General features: G+C 44.3%; 1 protein-coding gene across 3 annotated transcripts in view; it reads left to right on the top strand.

Moving 5' to 3' along the window:
• The window catches only part of fut8a (fucosyltransferase 8a (alpha (1,6) fucosyltransferase)), a 205,992-nt gene that overhangs the window by 12,579 nt on the left and 175,913 nt on the right, over positions 1 to 17,500 (top strand). Inside the window, exon 1 of one of the 3 annotated variants that reach the window (XM_063183761.1) lies at positions 548 to 1,777. The exons of the other annotated variants lie outside the window; for them this stretch is intronic. The gene's annotated coding sequence lies outside the window, so the exon portion shown is untranslated. Of the gene's footprint in view, positions 1 to 547; positions 1,778 to 17,500 lie in introns of those variants that run through there. 3 annotated transcript variants of the gene reach the window in all.

Genomic DNA, 17,500 nt, shown 5'->3' on the forward strand with positions numbered 1-17,500 from the left:
GTGTGAGTGTGTGTTTGTATCTGTATGTGTGTGTGTGTGTGTATTTACTCATGTGTGTATGAGTGAGTGCCAGCGTGTGTAACCCATAAGGCAGGGGTGAGAGCATAGTGCAGGGCCTTGGTGCCGGTGGTGGGGATTTGGCAGCTAAGCGGCTTGAGGAGCAGAGAAGAGAAGGCTGTTATGGGATTGGCCTGATGGGATTGCAGCGCGGGCCCGCTGCTGACTCATGGCACCCAGGGCACGGCAGGTCAGGAGGAGGGCACCGGGCAGTAGGGGAGTGAAGAGGAGAAGAGAGGTGAGGAGAGGTGAGGAGAGGAGAGGGGAGGAGGGGGAGAGGAGAGAGGGGAGAGGAGAGGAGAGAGAGGAGAGGAGAGGAGAGGAGAGGAGAGGAGAGGAGAGGAGAGGAGAGGAGAGGAGAGAAAAGAAGAGGGGAGGAGAGGAGAGGAGAGGTGAAGATAGGAGAGGAGAGGAGAGGAGAGGAAAGAAGAGGAGAAGAGAGGAGATGCGAAGATAAGAGAGGAGAGGAGAGGAGAAGAGAGGAGATGAGAGGAGAGGAGATCACTGGGCCACACTCAGCTAGCTGAAGGACACATGTGCCATTAAACTTTGCCTGGGAGCATCGAGCATTGTTGCGGACCTATATTTTCTTGTCAGTGATCTTTTGCCTCATGGCATCCAGGGCAGGGCAGGTCAGGAGGAGGGTACCGGAGGTAGGGGAGTGGTGAGGAGAGCTGAGGAGAGGAAATCACTAGGTCACACTCACTCAGGTAGCCCCACAACGCACACTGTTCCACCAATAGAACGCTGTAATAGTGTCTGAAAAAAATGTAACTACCATAGTACTACTACACCACTATGACAGCACACAGGGCCTTCATTAAGGACATAGCCATTCTGGTAAAGCCAGGCTCAAACTACACGACTAGCGATTGTGTGTCCGATTTTGGCGTCGGGGTGCACAGCACACTAGAAGAGAATCGCAACTGTCAATCTTGTCGCTGCTCGCAGCCACCGAGACAATGCCCGACGTTCTATTTCCAGTCGCAAATATCAAACACTGTTTGATTTCTACGATTTGCGATCGGCGACTCTTTGAGCTGCCAAAGTTCTATCTTAGAACGTCGCTCACGACGAGGAAATCTTTCCCGACAATCGCTCGCGATGGTCCTGGGGGGTAACGTTCCAGCGATTGTCGTAAGGGGGCTTTTCAGCCGAGAATCGGCGCGATAGTCGTGTAGTTTGAGCCAGGCTTAACAGCTCATTTATAACAGTGGCTGTGTCCCGCTGGGTTGGAGACCCCCTCACTCACCACCAGGGCTCTACATTAACTTTTTTAATCACCAGTCAAAATGGCTAGTGGATGTTAGTATTACTGGCCAAATACACACTCACTAATGGATTTAAGTGGCTAGTAAATTGATCTATTCTACCAACCAAACTGAAATTTAACCAGCATTTGGCTGGTTGGCTGGTGTTCATTTAGAGCCCTGCTCACCATCACCACTAACACATAGTCCAACTGTCTGTGCACGTACTGTAACATGTTTTTTATAGGCTATATATTTTTTTGTGATTTACTTTTAAGTATTTTGTGGCTTATGGGCAATCATGAGTACGCGGTTACGGTGTCAGGCCCCAAAGGTTGCTGGTTTCTTTCCCAGCAGGTTAGTGGAGGGAGTAATCAACCAGTGCTGTTCCCCATCTTCCTCCATGACGATGATATCGTCCCTCTGCACTGCTCCCTTGGGGCGTCATTTGGGGCTGCCCCCTTGCACAGGTGAGGCATATATTGCAATTTTGTTGCGAGCATTGAGCACTGTGTGCTGTGGAGTGCTGTGTCACAATGGAAATGGGAGTTTCCCAGGTGCACATTCACTTCAGCTTTCACTTTACTCGAGATAGAGAAGAGAGACAGGAAGTACATGAGAGAGAGAGAGAGAGAGAGAGAGAGAGAGAGAGAGAGAGAGAGAGAGAGAGAGAGAGAGAGAGAGAGAGAGAGAGAGAGAGAGAGAGATGTGATTGAGAGAGAGAGAAACAGACAGAGACAGCGAGACAAAGGGAGAGAGAGAGAGAGAGAGAGAGAGAGAGAGAGAGAGAGAGAGAGAGAGAGAGAGAGAGAGAGATGGGCAGGGTAGGGAAATGACCCAGGCAGGACTCGAACCTGGACCCCTATGGCCATGTAGCCCATTGATGTTATGGTGCATTAGCACGATACGTCACAGCACCCTCACAACCGTCATTTTTTTAATTCAATGACAGATAACTCATCACGTCCAGGGCAGGGCAGTTCCACAAACAGGCCAAGAGGGGTAGATCACTAGGTCACACACACAATTAAAGACCCCCATTACCATGCTAACACACGGATGTAGTGAGTCTTTCTGCCTTGTGGCCTTTTACACTTTCTTTATTTTCACTAATTAACCCATCGACCTGGCTGATTTGTGCAGTGTGTTAATCAGGAATGGCTGGTTTAGCAAATGGTTGGATCAAATAGGATTTGCAGGGATGGGGATGGTTGGCTCGCTGCGGGCCTGGCGTTGCCTTGTTCTTCTGGTAGAAGTTGTGTCCCCTCTTTTGAAGCTATAGGGATATCCACTAGGCCTGGGAAAAAAATCGATGTGATTTTAAAATCGAGTTTGAACGTCAAATCGATTTGTTTTTTGAGAAATCGCGTTATACGATTTTTTTGTAATTTTTTTTTAATCATCTGTCAGTTTATGTATCCAAGCGCACAGCGCATTGCATTACGTTCGCCACTTGGCGAAGACGTAGGTCTAGCCTACCTAGTGCATTCTCTGTGTCTCCTCCCCCATTACATGCACAAACAAACGTGGTGAGTGAAATGGTTTGACAGAAATATAGTGAAACGGGTGAGGAATACGGGCTCCTGTTCAAAAAAGGAGACACTACCTCCTATCGTTTTGCCAATGATGAATTAAACAACCTACCACTTTGTAAATTGTGAATGACAGTGTTGTCATAAGCTGTACGTCGTAGCAGCCGGACTACAGGCATGTTTCAATATTTGAAACGAAAACATCTCGCGGAGAAAATGCTAAACAAACTACTCTACCCCTACCACAAGAGTGGCGCAGGGTGGAAAGCAATCACGGATGCAATTAGGCTAGAACTACCTACTACGATATGCTTCCAATTTATTGAGAGAAGAGATGTTTTCAACACATGCTTAAAGTTTTGGATGCGCCGCTTCCTCGCCTATATTATCTTAACCAACATATGTGAGTTGAAAGGAATCTCTCTCCCTCCCTCTCTCGCTAGCTCTCTCTCTCTCTCTCTCTCTCTCTCTCTCTCTCACACACACACACACACCCAAGCAACCGGAGCTGTCTGATGTCTGATTAAATGCATGAAACGCGATATCTAATCTACTGAGGCTTGCAAACGTTACCGTCTTGAAGTAAGCATTGTTTTAGGGCGTTGCTCCAAAATGTTTTCGCTGTGTTAACGCAGCAGTGTTCAGATGCATCGACATGTATTCAGACGCATTACTATGGGCTCTGACGGGAAACCAGCTGGCAATTGCTAAATTTGTTCATCTGGGACAAGAGCCTCCATACATCTGTACTATAATGCATCATTAATATTGTGGGGATGGATGGCACGTGACGACAAATCTCAACAGTGCCTGAGTGTTTACCCCTCACATGTTTTGTTCTTTCTCTGAGATGTTTCAATGTAATCCCAATTGGTAATTTCTATTACCAATGTCCTGAGATAAATTACATCAGGCTATTTTGGCCTGGAGTTCCCAAACTTTACTATTATTTTGGCTACTTAGGTCATTCAATTAATTTTGCTATATTTTCCCTGCCAATCTGCCACGGCCCCCCTGGCATCCTCTCACGCCCCCCCCAGGCGTCCCCAGGCCCCACTTTGAAAACCTCTGCTATAGGCTACCCCATGTCCATATAAACTGGTCCAGTCCGAGTAGGCTTCACTCACACACACCAGAGGCATCGCCACACAAACAGAGCCTGCTTCTCAATCTCTCTGTCAATCTCTCTGTCTCTGTCTCTCTCTCTCTCTCTTTCTCTCTCTCTCTCTCTCTCTCTCTCTCTCTCTCACACACACACACACACACACACCACGTTGGGGCCTAGAGAGCTCAAAAGTTGTTTTTTTTTTTTTTTTTTTTTTTTTTGGCGGGGCGGGGGGGGGGTATGGGGTATTGAATCGAATCGTGAATCGTGAATCGAGTTTGGCAATGAAAAAATCTAGATTTTTTTTTCAGGGTGAATCGCCCAGCCCTAATATCCACCTCCACCCAGGCGTGACCTCATTTCCTCCTGAAGTCATACTGTTAGGGCAGGGGTGTCAAACTAAAATTCACAGAGGGCCAGACTAAAAATGTGGGATGAAGTCGTGCACGCATTTGATTCTCAAGGGCAAATTTCACAAACACTCTGTGTGTATGGTAGTTTAAATGTGCCTGAACATATTCTGTGGTTCAGATGTTACATTGGCCTCAGTCCACTTGTATTGCTATGGAACACCGAATTGCATGTTGAAATCATGTTACTGTATTTATGGTGTGTGTGGGCCAACTGTAATACACATCGCAAATGATCTTTACGGGCCACATAAAATGGCTCTGCATGCCAAATTTGACCCCCGTGCCTGAGTTTGACATCTCTGTGTTAGGGCCTAACAGTTAAGCCATTCCTACAGCCACGGAGATAGCATCTTGGTATACCCAAATATCAGGCTCCAACCAATAACTAATATATTTTATGCCGTGAATTCAAGGTTGTTAGGCTTTAATCTCGTTTTCTTTAGTGCATAACACTGGGCAAATGATATCCAGCAGGGGTGTTGAAATGAATTCTCCAGTCGATACATCGAGGCACCAACATGTGAGCAATTAATCTAACCAATTTAGTGTCAGGCAATTATTGATTATACGTGTAATGACATTTCTTGTCGATTTTTTTCCCAGCCGCGCTTTACATAGCATAGCAACCAGTTTCTTGTGTCCCTTGTAGACAAAAGTTTTGTTGAATAGAAAAGTTAATGCGGTATGTCCCTGCTTGTATTAGAACATTGATTCAAAACCTGCGGTATATACATCACTAGGGATACGTAAATACTCTTCAGGACGGTGCATGATAAAAAACGAATGATAACAAGTGTGTTTTGCACAGTCACACCGGGATAGAGGAAGATATACACTACTATAGCATCAGTGAGGGGCATCACTCTTAGGGTGTAAAGGCTTAGGGCGGGGTGTACAGGAGTATTCAGTGTAGGTGGGGAACATAGAACAAGGTCAAAGGTCAAGGTCATAGAACATAGGGTATTTCTCAAAGTGAAGTGCCCTTGCCTTGCTTGGACGAGTAACGCCCATTCTCACCAGGAATATCCAATTATTAATTACACTTAGAGCTAGTTATTGGGTACTCGTTGGGGAAATCCACTAAAAATGGGTGTTACTCACACTAGCAAGGCTAGTACACTTCACTTTGAGAAGTAGCATGTGTCTGTGAAGTAGGGCTGCACGATTATGGAAAAAAATCATAATCACGATTATTTTGGTCAAAATCGTAATCATGATTAAGTTATTAATCACGATCATTGAATTTCGCTGATTTTTTTGAAAATTATAACAAGATGAAATACAACCAAGAATGAATTATATACGGGATGAGCAAAATAAAATGAATTGTAATAATTATGTGAAGGCAATAGCATGAAACTTAGGTGGACAGATTTCTGGCCAGAAACACCAGCCTGTCAATATGTTCTGGCTTCAAGGACGCTGTCAAAGGTAGGTCATTATTGCCACGATTAAATCACGATTAAGATTTCGACTTCCATTTCACTAATTTATCACGATTTTCGATTATTTTCGATTAATTGTGCAGCCCTACTGTGAAGACTCGTATTCATCCAGGTCATGTTTGTCCAGCAAGCTCAGTTGGGAGCAACTGTGCTTCTTCCTGGAGCTTGAAAGACATTCAGTTCCTCAACTCTGGAGCTTCATTAGGCTCCAAACAAAAAGGGCCAGTGGCTTCTGAGTATTGTTGAAAGGCACTGAGATGCAATGAGATATGAAGATGAAATGAATAGCAGACACGATATGAATGCAATCACAAGATGGTTGAAGATTCGCGACATAGCTGTTCAGACTTGTTCCAAGGTGCAAGTCAGGCCAGATGTACTATAAGGGTTCTCATTTTTGTTTCGCACTTGGTTCTTCCTGCAGCAAAAAAAAAAAAAACAGTACTACTGTATACTGTGACTTCAACGTTGTCAGATTTGGTTACTTTCTCACGTACTGGCAAGCGAGTGTAGTGCAAACACCCACTTGGCAATTTTTTTTTTCATCTGTCAACAACACGCAGCAATGTGCAATTGCATCTGGCTTGTTTGAAGATGAAGAGTTGCTGTGTATGGGGTTTCTTTTTTTATTATTCTTTGTGTTATAGACCGAGTGTGCGAGGAGTGTGAGGAGGACTCTTAACTCACTCACTTTACGAGCTTCGTGACACACTATTTTTTCCCCTCTCTCTCTCGAGCACTCTCCCCTTTCTTTTTTTCTCTCTTTCTGCCTGCATGCCTGCCTGTCTGTCTGTCTGACAGCATGTCTGCCTGTATTTGTCTGTCTGTCTGTCTGCTGCCTGCCCGTCAGTCTATCAAATTCAAATTCAAATTCAAATTCAAATATGCTTTATTGGCATGCCTATTGGTAACAGTGTTGCCAAAGCGTACAGATAACATAAAAGAACATTACGGTCAATTAGGAACATTAAGCATACATGTGTTAAAAATATCACACGCACACGCACAAGCACAAGCACACGCACACGCACACGCACACACACAACACACAACACACACACACACACAACACACACACACATGCACACACACACACATATCTCTCTGCCTGCCTGCCTATATTTGTCTGTCTGTCTGTCTTTCATTCTTCATTTACCATCTCCAACACCACCACCACCACCGCCACCGCCACCCCCTCTCCCTCCTCTCCCTGCCCATCGCGGAGGGCTCATATCTGGGGTGCACTGAGCTGTGACGGGAGGGTGGGTGGTGGATGTGTGGAGGGTGGATGGATGTGTGGAGGGTGGTGGTTTGGTTGACTGACTGCAGCATAGTGCCCTCATGGCCAGCAGGCTCAGGCAGAAACGCACTGTACAGTACATGTCCACGAGGAGGGGTGGAAGGTCACCCCTGAGGAGATGGGGAACTCTTTCATTCTCTCTCTCTCTCTCTCTCTCTCTCTCTCTCTCTCTCTCTCTCTCTCTCTCTCTCTCTCTCTCTCTCTCTCTCACTTACTCACTCACTCACTCACTCACACACACACACACACACACACACACACACACACACACACACACACACACACACACACACACACACACACACACACACACACACACACACACACACACTTTGTCTCTCACCCTTTCTCTATCTCGCTTCACTCTCCATCTTGATTTCAGCTCTCTATTTCTCTCACACCTTTACTCCCTCTCTCTCTTTTTCTCCTCTTCCCTCTCATCCTCTCTTTCACACTTTCTCTTTCTCGTCTCCTTTCCTGCTTGCTGTTGTTTTGCACTACTCATCCTCCCCAGTCCATTTCCTGTGCTCACTGCACAGTACATTTCCATCATGTCTGTGTCTGTGAGGATTTTCATCTTTTTGTAGTTTTTTCAGTGTCTTTCCACTCTCTCTTGTCATCTGTTTGTTCTGCATCACGACTGTAGTCATCCTCACAGGGACAGTCCTAGGGATGGGACGATTGGGCAGCTGCCTGGGCCGGCACCCGAGATGCGGGTGGCGCAATTGTGAAACTCTGCTCCCAATGGCATCGCAAAAATGGGCAATTAGCACTATTTCCCCTCAATTGCCACACTGTTGCAATAGTAACATAATATTAGCAGTTTTTATCAGCAGTTATAAGCATTTTCTTTGCCGACTTTGCATTTATTTCCCTGCCGGGGGTGGGGTCATGGTGCGGGGCGCCAGGCTGGAGGGGGTGTCGTCCGGGGCACCAGTCATTGTAGGATCCCCATGGCATGCTCGCCATTGCTGTAATAGTGGGGCTGTCTCTGTTCATCTTTCCATGGATGTGATGCAGAGAAGGGGGATTTTCTGTTTCTAACGCAGAACAAATGCAGCGTGAGAGCAAAGAGGTTTGGCACCAATTTCTCCGGCTTGGCTTTGTAACCCTATTGAGCTTGCATTGCATCGGAAGCTGCAGAGCATGGAAATTGGCTTTTTCCTTTGGTAGTGGCTGACGCTACTAAAGTTTGACATTGGGAGGAGATGGCAGCATTCGACTGGGTTAATTGGCAGACCCAATGTTGCCTTTTTTATTATACTGGGCCATTATATATTGGACAATGGGGTGACTGGGGAGAGATGTGTTATCTTGCCCATTCTTCTTATTCCTGTCTTGCTGTTTTTTTCTTCATCTGGCCACATCATCTCTCTCTCTCTCTCTCTCTCTCTCTCTCTCTCTCTCTCTCTCTCTCTCTCTCTCTCTCTCTCTCTCCCTCTCTCTCTCTCTCACACACACACACACACACACACACACACACACACACACACACACACACACATTCTAACTCTGCTTTTCTCTCTGTCTCTATCTACATCTCTCTCTCTCTCTCTCTCTCTCTCTCTCTCTCTCTCTCTCTCTCTCTCTCTCTCTCTCCCTCTCTCCCTCTCTCCGGTGTGCGCTCCCTAGATTGTAAAAAAAAAAGAAAATGGGTGAAGTGGCACAATTACTGAGCTATTACCACGGGGAGCTTTCTTCCTCCACTTCACTGCCCTGGCTCCTCGTTTTCTTTTTTTCCTTTCTCCTCTTGTCTGTTGTTGATTGAGCTAGCTCATCCCCATCTTCAAAGGTCAGGTGCGCATGAATAGACTAGCCAGCCGTCCCAGTGGGGCAGAGCACAGCCGCAGCGGCCCAGCTGTACAGTCCCGGGCACACAAAATATCAAGGTGTGTGTTTGTGTGTGTGTGTGTGTGTGTGTGTGTGTGTGTGTGTGTGTGGAGGTGGGATTGGGGGTCTGTGTGTGTTTGGGGGGTGGGGTGGTGTGGGAGTTTGTGTGTGTCGGGTGTGTGTGTCGTGTGTGTGTGTGTGTGTGTGTGTGTGTGTGTGTGTGTGTGTGTGTCGCGTGTGTGTGTGTGTGTGTGTGTGTGTGTGTGTGTGTGTGTGTGTGTGTGTGTGTGTGTGTGTTTGTGTGTGCGCATGTTAGGGGTGGGCGATATGGGCAAAAAAAATATCTCGATAAGTTTTAGAATTTTCACGATAACGATAATTTGACGATAATTTCCAAAAACACTTGCAAAAACCAGTAGGGCCTATTTCAGAAGGGGGGGGGGGGGTAATCAATGTGTTTGAATTGTACTGTATGGGAATTTGGCAGGGCAGGGCAAGTAAAGCAGATCATTTGTAGGCCTATGTAGCCTAAACTGCATGTTAACAAGAGGTCTGCATAAATGATGGCATGTCTACACTAGACTACATCACAAAGCATGGCAGTATAACAAAGCTACACATTTATGCTGTCTATTATTTGTGCATGATTCCAGACTAATTTCAATTCTGCACTGGAGGTAGTAGTGCTGCATTTGTGTTGTAACTGGGGAGGGACAGAGAGTTGGGAGAAATGCTGTGCTGAAGAGCTTTTGAATTTAATAACATGCATATGCTCTGGTCTGTAAAGTAATACTTCATCACTTGGCATGACAACATATCCATGTCAGTGTTTCCCCCAGAAAATTGGTTAGTCAAGGTGGTGAGGCTTCAAGTCTGTCCCTGGGGGGCGGCGTGGCGGGGGGCGGCGCCACTCGCGATGTCACGCGGGGGGAGGTGTTGGCGGGGTTTGATGTCACGCACGGCACGAATACTGTTTCGGGGGTTTTATTTAATTATATATATATAATATAATTAAAATTCACAATAACAGTGTAAATACAGCGTTTAGATGAGCAGCTGCAATTCTTGGGTTGCAGTTGACGTCATAGTGCTGCCCCTGGTGGCGATCTACAACTGCTGGTGGACAACCCTCGCTTGGAGCCATTGAAACCCATTCAAAAGTACATTTTTTCGATGTTCGACAGAATATTTTTAATTAGACCGTAAGACACACCATGAGAACCCCAGCTTTCCATACCTGAAAACGGTATTTTCCTAGCATCTACCAATCCGAAGGTAGCCTACTTTAAGTCCAGGGTTACTTTTCTAAAGACAGCGTTTTGTTTCCTTGGAAACGGACGCAGTTTGCGTGATGTGCTATTTACGCCGCGAACCTTAAACGGTGGTCAACACTGTGTTTTCCCCTTCCAAAATGCCTCAATTCACAATCGCCAAGTATCTCTCCCTACATGCCGGGTCCAACCGCTTGCAGTAGTCGCTCATGTCCATGTTTACGTTGTCAAGGAGCTTCCTGTCCACCATATGAGCTGAGTTACTGTGAGTAACACATAAACCGCGTCCGTTTCCAAGGAAACAAAAGCTATCTTTAGAAAAATAACCCCGCACTTAAAGTAGGCTACCTTCGGATTGGTAGATGCTAGGAAAATACCGTTTTCAGGTATGGAAAGCTGAGGTTCTCAGCTTTTAAACAAGACCCATGGTGTGTCTTAACCCTATCGCGCCGGATGCATCATATATGTCTCATCAAATTCAAAGCCCTCTCCACGCTGACACAAAAAAAAATCGATCTGAAAAACATCCTGCGTGTCATTTCCAAACGTCCTGCAGTACGCGGAAACCGCCACAAGAGAGCAGCGGTCGACAACAAGTTGACCACAGCTCGGCGAAAAACAGGAAAATGGGGTAGAAGCGGTTTCCCTGACCGACGCTGAGATTTCGTCAAATTGCATAAGGTTTGTGTACAAATTTCCGAAATATAACTCTACATCCTTTAATTTGAACACTTGCTTTGTGCAATTCAGCAAGGAAGAGTTTATATTTTTACACCGTGTTGCAGAGAGATCGTGCTAAAACTGATGAGACATATAAGCACCATCCGGCGGTGGCAGGAAGTCAGCCATCAATGCATTTGCTCCATAGGGAAACTTACAAAGCATACCACGACGATCGTTTAACAAAACACACAAGTTGTTTTACTTCAAGACAAAGATATTGCCTTAAGAAACACGTTTTACTTGCAATTTTGAAAATGTAATGCAAAATGTTGAAATTATGATCTCGTAAAAAATGCATTGAAGTGAATGGAGAAATGGCCCAATTGTAGTAATGGACCCATATATTCAAATTACACATCAAAAATGAATAATGATCTATATTACACTCATAAATAGGTTGTTGAGCATTCGATCAGCTATGTTTTTACATAGATTTTAAAAAATTACCTAACCAGGCTGTGGGAAATGTAAAATATGGTCCTGCTAAAAAAAGGATAGGCTTAAAAAAATGGCAGGATCTCACTAAATATTTAAAGATAATCATCAAATTAAATTGTCTGACAACTTTTTTAAATTAAAAAAAAGATGCAAATGCATTAAAAGTCATTTTGCAATGGTCATGAGATTGGAATTTTCATTCCCTTTAAAGCCTGATGCATCATATATGATGCATCAAATATCTCAGTGACCTTAACAAAATTTTGATTTTTTTTTTTACATTTCTTATAAGGGACCAATATTGAAGCAAATTCCAAAAAAATAGAATTTTCTCTCATTGCTTTCATGGTTCAGGTTTCACAGGGTTAAGGTCTAATTAAAAATATTCTGTCGAACATCGAAAAAATGTACTTTTGAATGGGTTTCAATGGCTCCAAGCCAGGGTTGTCCACCATTTCAAATTCGCACGCTCCAGTGAAGGGGCATTCTGACGTAACTGCAACCCAAGAATTACAACTTACCTTCTCAGTTATTCCACCGACGATATGGCAACGTCTGGAATCTCTCGCTGAACCATTGAATTGAAAATTAAAATTGTTTCAAAATATGGCCTCGAGGATGGACACACATGGCGTAGTAATAAATCCGACCACTAGGTGTCACAATTTAGTCCAACCGATGTTGTCCTAGTGCCTGCGCTTGAACATGCATTACAACTTTTTTTTTTTACAAGTTTTTTTTTTTTTTTTTTTGCCCTCGGACCCTTTTTTTTTTTTTTTTTTTTTAGGGAACGTAGCCAAGGCGGGGGTGGGGTTTAGTCAAGGCGGCCGCCTTGATAAGAAAGCGCTGGGGGAAAGCCTGCATGTAAATAAAAAATAGTTTTATAATGTATTGCTTATGATTCTGTTATATGACAGCCATTTTTGACTGGAAACAGTGCATGGATAGGAAACTAGGGCAGCTGCAAATTGCATGTGTTGAATTTCACACATTGTAATTAAACTCATTGCGCCAGTCTAACTTAACAGTACTTGTCCACCTAAGCAGTTATGCCATCTATACATGCAGGTGGGTGTTTGAGTGGTGAGTAACAGCCACTAATAGTTGTAGAGAACAACATTGCTTAGCCTAGTTCGCTAACTAGCATGCTAACTAGCGATTTCTCAGACCAGAGACAAAGCTATTTATCTTCCTAACTATTTGGCTTCCCATAATCACAGACGGTTGCTAAGTAAAGCACATAGTTTCAAAACGCCCTCAGCATCATGCAATGGCTGGTTTAATGGTTGAATTCCTCATGTAAATCCACCATTTGGATAACAGCAACTCTCCTCCACTGCCCAGCAGCAGCAGTGCTGTGCACCAGTAACACGGTAATTTCTCTCTCCCTGTCTGGCAAAACGCTGCAGCCCGCCCCCCTCAGCACTGTCTGCTCATTGGTTCACAGACTTTATTCTCCAGTTCACAACAACATTACTATTGGCTGAAAGGCTTGGCTGTCGTCGCTGTCTGAATGAGTCCTGTCACAGTGCTTTTGTTGATTTTAGCGACTCTATTAAAATATCTCGATATTGCAAAATTACTCATCGTCAAAACAACATTTACGATAATTTCGCAGATGGTATATATCGCCCACCCTTATAGTCTAGACACATTTTTCATATTTGTGAATGTTAGAAGCATTTTTTAGTAAAAGTTGGGAACCTATGTACTTAACATAATTTAAGTGTGCTGAATTCAACTAGACTGGTTCCCAAGCTGGATTTTGAGGTTTTGACAGTTAAATTTGAAAAACAAAATGGCTGCCAAAATACGCTTTTTTTGACAGAGCATTTTTACCAAGTATTGCTCTACTTGGAAATAAATGCTCTTTTCTAACATTTAGTGTCCCAATAATGTTTCTTGATGAATGTATCTACTATAGAGGATTTTAAAAAGTATAAAGTAGCTTCTAGAATGCTAATAATGCTAATATTGTAGGTGTTAGCCTAAACGTTTCAAATATTTAGCTTTTCTAATAAGATATTTGTAGCCTATGTGTGTTTATATGGTTAAGAAAATTGATATAAGTATTTTAGAAATACTTAGCATAATGTGCAGTATTTAGTGTGTCCAAAAAATCGCTTAAAGTTGCTATTAGCTCTCTGAAAACTGTCCAGAAATCGCTAGATGACACCATGATATTACATATAACATAAGTTATTTTGTGTCATTTTGAAAAATGTTCAGACATATTTTACATATTTTATAAGATACTATTGCATACATTTGAGATAGTCTATACATGCTACTCAGCCTGATTGTTAGTGGCCAGACATCTCTTGAAGATGATGGAATTGGTAGCAAGGAAAAACTTGCTCAAAGTACAGTTCTGAATGAGGTTTAAGTCCTTGTTTATTGTGTCAGTGATGGCAAAAAATGGACTCCGAAACATGTCGGTCTTGCTTGTACTCTTCATCAAGCTATTGGGTAAAAGACCTAATACGACAATTCAACCTGGCAGGTCATTGTCTGAGTTACAACCAGGTCCTCCAAGTCCAGATCCTCCTTAGCTGAGAGCACTATAAAAACACTGAACCAAGAGAGTGGTGCCATTATTCGAACAAACATTGTGGCAGATGAATTCATCCACTACACATGTGATAACATTGACATCCTGGATGAAACACTTGATGGGAAGAATACTTCCCATGCAACACAAATGGCAGCATGGCAGAGAGGCCAACCAATTGATGATTCTGTGAAAGATATGAGGTGTCCACTAGACATAGGCCCTACATTAAATGTGCCAAATGCCCTGATGGAACTACATCCTCTCAGGATTACTCCTAGGACATTCAAACCAACTTTTCAACACCCATTGCTGAATCATGCTTTGGAAAATCTGGAGAGGAGCATAAGTATGCTAAACAAGCAAAGGCCACGGATCCAGCTTTCTTCTTGCACTGTCAACACTTAGACATGAAGACTTCTTGGTCAGTGTTCAATCAGTCACTGTCATCAAAGGAACAACAGACTGCTGCGTTGTATTTGCCAATAGTCCTACTATGCGCTACTGCACACGTTTTGCACATTTTGATACTTTGAATACAAATGCATTGTCATATCTTCACATTTTGGACAGGAACATACAAGTTTAGCCAGATTCTGATCAGGCTATGAAGTGGGTAAATGTCACAGGCAATAAAAGAGCATCATTGCGATCACCGAGACAGCCGCAGCTTTGTGTAGGTGGACACTCTCTTTTAACCTGAGATCACACATTGCAGATCAAACATATGGAATGTACAGTGTCCTCCATGGCAGCAAGAAACTTCACAATGACGGAACCTACTCACCGCAGATTAGAAACAATACGGAGTAAAAGTTCTTTACACACATTTGTGCGTACCCAGTTCCTTGGACTCACATCTCCTGACTGAGGTCACGAGTACCCTGAACGACATGAGTTACGAGAGCTTGACTAGTTCTAGCCTGCTCTGTCTCTTTGTTCTCTTGACCATGGTCGACTTCTGGCAACGCATTTCAGTGGAGTCAGACTCTGGCAAAGCCCCTGGCAAAGTGCTTCGATTTCCCGCCTAAGGTGGACGACTTTTTATCCCAACTCCCTGCCACCACAGAGAATCTCATACAGCAGGGACTGACCACCACCCTAGTGGCTGATGTGGCTTCCCCAGCTCGAGCAGCTGCCTCGGAGCCCCTTGGCCATCACCGCAGGCCATTGCGCTTGGCACAAAAGCGCTTGGCACAAAGCGCACCCCGTCACCATTCATGGCGCGTTTGTAGACTCCAAAAGTCCTGTATAATACACCACGAGCGCCTTCGTCTGACGCCTCCCTTTTTCCCCTCCTGCAAGGAGGCGAGATTTCTCAGGGTTTGTCCAACCTTAACCCACGGGGCTCAGGGGCCTCAGCTGAGAGCGTAAGGGCTTCGGCTCCCCCAGCCCAGGGGCCACCTGCCCCTATGAGTCTGGCAAGGGAACATTTTAACCTAACCGGTTTTCTGGATAACGTTATCAGGACAATTCAAGGGGCCAGGGCCCAATCTACTGGGACACTGTATAACCTGAAGTGGTCTGTCTTCGAACGCTACTGTGACCAACGCGACAAGACAACTTCTCAGTGTTCAGTACCGATGGTGTTGTCCTTTCTAGAAGACTTATTGGGGGGAGACAATATGCTTTACCATTTAAAGGGACAGTTTGGTCAATTTCAACATGCAGTTGTAATGCTCACACTACCCTGGACTTGTAAGTGCCTGAGATTTTTTTTCTTGTTCTTCAGCCGTTTCCGAGATCCTGGTCATTGTAATGAGGGCAGCTCTTTGTTTACATTTCAGAAAAACATTTTTATTTATTCCCAAAAACATCCAAAAGGTTATAAAACATCAGCAGACAACTAGCAAACAGCAGTACCTTTTGGGAAAATATATGGAGTTGGCCTATGTTTCATTTTTTAAAAATGTAAACAAACGCTGCCCCCATTAGAATTGCTCATATCTCGGAAAGGGCTTTGCCGAAAAATGTGGCATCACCAGGTACTGACAAGTCAAGGGTAGCGTGAGCAATACAACTGCATGTTGAAATTGACCAAACTGTCCCTTTAAGTCTACTTTGCAGCGATTTCATTGTGCCATGTAGGATTCAGTTCCAACACTCTGAGTGCCCATCCACTAGATACTTACGCCCCGTGCTACGTCACCTGGGATATCTCTCTAGTACTGGAGGCTATGTGTGGGGCCCCTTTTGAGCCCCTCCAAGAGGGGCCTCTCCAAACTGCTTTTGCACACGACCTTTCAGATCCGAGGAAGAGAGGGGACAACACAACTTGTGCCCTGTGCACGCTTTACGCATATATATATGAACAGGACTCACTCTTTTAGGAACACTGAGCAGCTGTTTGTGTGCTTATTCAAGCCCTCTACAGGGCTCACAGTTTTAAAATAGAGGTCTCCAAATGGTTAGTTCAAACCATTGCCCTGGCATATGAGTCCAAGGGTCGCCAACCTCTGGCTCAGATTAGGGCTCACTTTACCAGTGCGGTCTCTACATCTTGTCCTCTCTTCAAGGGTGCAGCAGTTTCAGACGTGTGCAGAGCGGCTGGTTGGGCCAACCCCGCCACCTTTGTCCGGTTCTACCGGCTAGATGTGACCACATTGCCACAGGAACATAGGGTTCTGGGCACGACTACTGATTGTCTGTAGGGTGATAGGAACGCTATCCTTACAGGAGGCTCTTGGAGTTCTGCCTAGTTTGGACCAGCAATCGAGAGTGATTGTAACTCTCCCATAGATATGTGAACGATTTGACTGAAAGAGAACATTAGGACATGAATATGTCCCCGGTTCTCTGAAGGAGATGAGTGAGCCATCTCTCAAGACACCCTCGTTGCCGACAGCCGAAGAGAGGTTTGGCATCAAAGTGGCTTATTTTCGGTTTTGAGAAAGTGGACATCCCGCCCACGATGCAGTTGCTTGGACCTTTGGCGTGATTGCAAAGGTCTTCAGCTAATCGTACAGCTGAGAGTGTGCTCCCATAGAGATGGCTCACTCATCTCCTTCAAAGAACCGGGGAAATATTCATGTTCCAATATTTAGTTTTTTAGATAATACTATCTTCTTTCTCTCTCTCTTTCTTTCCAAATCTTATTGAATGACAATTGTGTATGATAATGTGCTTTACGGAGGCTATTGCTATTGAATGCCAGTTCACGAGGATATCACATTATAAGAAGGCATAATTATAGTAATTTTTATCTTTTTGCCATGACATTTTGCCTTTGTGTAAGTGTAGGAATACATCTTAAATGCAAATATGAGAGCATTGCACATTTATTTCCATGGAGAAGTGATACTTTCTAACGTATTCTGCCCAAAATCAAGAATTTCGGCGGCCATTTTGTTTTTTGCCCATTTCATGGTCAAAAACTCAAAATTCAGCTTGGGAACCAGGCTAGCTGAATTCAGGGTACTCTAATTGTCTTAGAAAACTAGGTTCCCAACTTTTACTAAAAAATGCTTCTAACACCCTTATAAAGGGCCTTTTTCTGGAAATGCTTCTAGTCTATTAGCGCATGTGCGTGTGTGCACACCTTCTAGGTTGTGTGTGTCTGGCATGTGATGTATTTGTGTGCACACA

The sequence above is a fragment of the Engraulis encrasicolus genome, chromosome 19 (assembly GCF_034702125.1).
Source record: "Engraulis encrasicolus isolate BLACKSEA-1 chromosome 19, IST_EnEncr_1.0, whole genome shotgun sequence".
NCBI classification, from domain to species: Eukaryota; Metazoa; Chordata; class Actinopteri; order Clupeiformes; family Engraulidae; genus Engraulis; species Engraulis encrasicolus.